At 39.5% G+C, this 4,889-nt stretch overlaps 1 pseudogene; it reads right to left on the bottom strand.

Moving 5' to 3' along the window:
* Positions 1-3,637: 3,637 nt before the first annotated feature.
* Positions 3,638-4,659, bottom strand: LOC132508592 (protein SET-like; annotated as a pseudogene).
* Between the last annotated feature and the right edge of the window lie 230 nt (positions 4,660-4,889).

The following is a 4,889-nucleotide window of genomic DNA, read 5'->3' on the forward strand; positions in this document are numbered from 1 at the left end:
GAAAAGAGGAGGAGGAAGCATTATTTCCCTTTTAAAGAACCTTCCTAGGGCTTCCCTGGTGGCACAGTGGTTGAGAGTCCGCCTGCTGATGCAGGGGACATGGGTTCGTGCCCCGGTCCAGGAGGATCCCACATGCCGTGGAGCGGCTGGGCCCGTGAGCCATGGCCGCTGAGCCTGCGCGTCCGGAGCCTGTGCTCCGCAACGGGAGAGGCCACAGCAGTGAGAGGCCCGCGTACCGCAAAAAAAAAAAAAAAAAAAGAAAGAAAAAGAAATCTGCAGGGTACTTCTTCTATTTGACCAGAAATTAGGTACACATTTAACTGCAAAAAACAAACCGACAAAACAAAACCAAAAACCTGGGAACTGTAGCCTTTTACCTGGACATGTTGCCATCCTGAATAAAACTGGAGTTCTGTTACTAAGGTGGTCAGTGATGATGGATGTTGGTGCAAGGAACTAACAGCCATTGTGTCATAAAGAAACTTATGTGACTCTAGCGTTCCATGAGAAAGAGGACTGGGAATCAAAGCCTGGTTCAGAAATCCACACTAATCGTCAGAGTGTAAACGGGAGGCAACTGTGTGCTGGGGAACTGGATTAGGGTTATTTGTACTCATTTATAATGGATTAACTTTTTTAATGGCTGAGAGTCAACTTCTACCTAAACGGGCTTCTTATAGCTTCGATTTATGTAGCAATAGTTACTTTAAAATTCTTTTAGGAATGAAAGAAAGCCCCAATTTAATTATTCTAAGTCTGCATTCCCTGAAATCAATCAGACATGGACTCAGCCCTCCCCTTTCTCCTGAGAATATAACACAATGGCTTAAGAGGCAAGGGAAGAGCCTCCCTTCCTTTCCTTTGTTTTCTTTGTCTTAAACCACCATCTCTGAGTTCCAAGGTACAGTGGAGATACGTGCCAAAGAAATCTTTAGATAATTACACTCTATTCATTTCATCTCATTTCAAATTATAGAAGTAAAACTACCACCCGATAAAGACCTTTTCATAAACATTTTACTCCTGTGCTCCAGTGGATGTTGATGAGAGAACATATGCACGCACAGCCACATTCACAAACATTTATAACCTCCAGCAACTATAAAGTCTCATCTGTTCTCTAAAGAAGGGCTCTGTTCCCAGTGCCATTTGCTGGCAGACGCTGATCACTTGACAGTTACATTTAAAGGCAGCAGGCTCTTGACTCTGGGTCCTATGCACCAAACACCTGTTCCCTGTCAGACGTTGCAGCTGACACTTTTTCCAAGAGAGCAACTTATTTTGTTGGGACAGTTCCTTGCCCCATGAACCGCATGAAGAATAGGCAGTGGATTGCCTGAGATTTCAACAGGCTCTAAGTTGAAAGCAGAGCCCTCAAGCCTCTCGACATGTGAAAAGCATCACCAGAAGGTCCAAGTTTACCAACAGACAAAGTCTCTTTAGCTGCCTCACCCCCATTCCTGCCACATAGACCAGCATCCTCTGACGCTATTATTGGCACGTTATTGTGACGTGGCACCTGGCTTTCAGATTCTTTTAAAAAGTAACATTAAACATCTGGTTCTAAAGTTACCTATATTTATGGTAGTAAGATTGCAATGTATAAAAAATCACAAATAAAACAACCTACATTATCAAGAACTGCAAGCTGCAAAGTTAGCCTGCAATAGTTTTATAGATGCTGGTAGAAGACACGAGACTTCTTGGTCAGAGATAGAGGACAGTTTATTACAACAATAGAGCATAAGCATGTTTTGAAGTAGTTCCTGAGCCCCAATTCCCACCGGGTGACACAAAGAGGGCCCACTGGCACCCATAAACACAGTGAGCTGTATTACAGGAGAGGGACACTGTGCTTAGGGAACTTGAAACTTTTCTTACGGACAATAGCCTGTCTGAACTTTGTCTCAGAGGAGACACTATCTTTATTAAACTGGATAGTAAACCAATGTACCCTTTGCTCCAGAAGGAGACCCTACATCTTCCAAGGCTGTTCACAATACACACATTCTTGGAAAGACAGTCTGAAAAATATAGCAGTCAGTGTCTCTACTTGCAAAATAAGCAGAAATGCAAGAGACCCATGGAAAGTTGTCTCCTAAAATGTATGAACTAACTTCAACTAATACATGTTGAAAAAACAACGACATTGTCATCTTAAGGGGCATATGTATAGACAAACAGATTTATTTTAAAATGTTTAACCCTTCAGTAATACTATGCTATAAACTTAACTTGAGAATATATTGTGCTTTTTGCTCCATAATTTTATAGGATATTGTGTTCCTAAATACCGATTTACTATTAAAAAAAACCAAACTCCTATTTTTGGACATTTTAAAAGCTTCTGAAATTTTACTATTATAAGAAATACCTACAGAAATAATTTTTATACGTAAATTTTTGTGCACAGGCATAATGATTTTCTTAGTATAAATTCTAAAATAGGTGTTGCTAGGTGAAAGTTAGTGGCTATTTTTGAAGCTTTTGATAAATCTTGCCAAATTATTCTAAGAAAAGGTTGTGTCAATTTACATTCCAACCAACAATGTATAAAGGAATTTCTATTTTTAAGAAGACATTTTAATTTGAAAACTAAAGCTAATATTTAAGTAGTATTTGTGATTTTAATCATTAAATAAATGATATATGTTCATAAACAAACACAACTAAGCACTAGCTCCCTTCCTTTTGAAAGTGTCCTGTCAAGGTTCCCTTTGAATCAGTTTCAGAATTCAGGAGAATTGGCATCTGCATCCAGCAAGCACTCAGTTAGGAGAGGCCTGGGGAAGCTCCTCCAAATCATCATCCTGTTTATTTTAGCAAATAAATGTAAATGCTAAGCTATATCTTAAGCATAAGAAAACCGAAAGGAATAGGTTTCCAACTCTATAATTTTTTTTGTGTGTGTGTGTACACATTTAGTTTTATTGTAACAAAGCAACTTGTACACTTCTAACGTTCAAAACTGAGCATCATCTTTCCTTTCCAGTGAAACAAAAAGAAAAATTTAAAAATAAACAGGAACAAAATTACAATAGAGAATGTCAATTGCAAATAAGATCCTACAAGTTCTGCTGATTCTCCCATCGAGTGGCAGGGCTCAAGTCATCATTAGGAGAGAATTTTATTTTAAAAGTGTCATCTTAAACTGCAAGGATGTCCGTTAAACATCACAATTAAACATGCCAAAGGAGAAGCCATGTTGTCAAAATGCCCACTTAACCCACCCAAACATCTCAAACCCACCCTTTGCTGACCTTCTATAACCCCATTTTTTTTAAGTTTTTTTTTTCTTTTTTTAAACAAGAGAAAGCAGACAGATACATGTTGGTAAATGCTAACTGTCCATATTCACATAGAGACACAGTGTAATCTCTGAGCCCAGTATACAGAGAATGGAGGAAAAAAGCTGGACTTCTATGCACTACTACACAGGGGCCTAGCACCCTCCAGCTTCCAGCAGAGCTAAGGGAGCAGAAGGTTTTTCTTTTTTCCCACAGAGCATGATGGTGTTGATTCCATAAAGTTTTTGTTGAGACAGGAAGGGATAAAAATGAATTTGGAACAGAAAAGGGTAGAGATTCTTTTCCCACTGAATTCTGCTCAAGGTATTTCCCCCCAAAATAAGTTGTGAGCCATGGTATAAAGGAGAAAAGAGACCTCAAAAACAGGGCAACTGAGCACAAGAGGAGAAGGACAAAAAAAAAAAAAAAAGACTGCAACTTGCTCCCAGGGACTGGAGAAAATTAACAAAGGAAGGTTGGAATCCATCAGTGTTCCATTAGTCATCTTCTCCTTCATCTTCCTCTCCTCCCTCCCCCTCATCATCATCTTCATCTTCTTCACCTTCATCCTCATCCCCTTCTTCATCAATATCTTCCAATCCTTCTTCCTCTTCATCATGATCATCATCTTCTCCTTCCCCTTCCTCATCATCCATGTCCCGAATCAAGTAGTACTGTAATGGATTTGGCCAAATATCATCTTTGATGACCTCTCCTAACTCATCTGCACCTGCATCAGAATGATCAGTAAACCAGGTGAAGAAGCTTTCTGGTTCCTCATGCTGTCTCTTCCGCTGGCTTTATTCTGCGTTTGACTTGAACGTTTTGTCAAATCCTTTCCGGATTTCCATTTGATTTCAGTGGACTTTGAAGATGGATCACCACTCTCATTCAGATGAAATTCTTTGGAGAGAACTTTATTTTCAAAGTAAGGGTTTTCATCAAAATAAAAATCTATTCTGTAACCTGATTTAATATCTTCAAATTCTGTCACTTCGACTCTTGTCAAATAATGCAGCGCCTCTTCGTCCTCCTCCCCAAGCAGTGCAGACACTTGTGGATGGTTAACAAATGTTGTTACCCAAAAATTTGGGATTTTGGCGATCAATTCCGACCTCTTCTGAAAAAACGGTTGGCGGAGTTTGTTATATTTCTGTTCTACTTTCAAAATCTCCTCACTGGCTTGTTCGTTAAGTCTGTCTATTTCATTTTGTACTTCATCAATATGTTCAATTGCTTCTTGCTGTTCTTTTTCTTCCTTCGGCAAGTTTGGAGAAGCAGACTTTTCCTCTGGCCTGGAGGCAGGAGTCCGTCTCGGTTTCTTCGGTTTCTTTGCTTGGGGTGGAAGTGAAGACTGGTGTTTGGGGGCCATGCTGGGAGAAAAGCCAAGAATCCACCCAAGGGATAAAGCTCGTACCAGGAGCTCTGAGAACTAAGTCCAACTCTATAATTATAAAGTTTGCAGTCTAGGGATTATTGGGCATAAAAGAAACTCCAAATAAACCTTGATGTGCTATCATACATTGTAATCTGACAATGTACTTTGTGTATGGAATATGGAAATACATTTACATACAGACAAAAAATACAAAACATGTACAC

The sequence above is a fragment of the Lagenorhynchus albirostris genome, chromosome 18 (genome assembly GCF_949774975.1).
Source record: "Lagenorhynchus albirostris chromosome 18, mLagAlb1.1, whole genome shotgun sequence".
Classification (NCBI taxonomy): Eukaryota; Metazoa; Chordata; class Mammalia; order Artiodactyla; family Delphinidae; genus Lagenorhynchus; species Lagenorhynchus albirostris.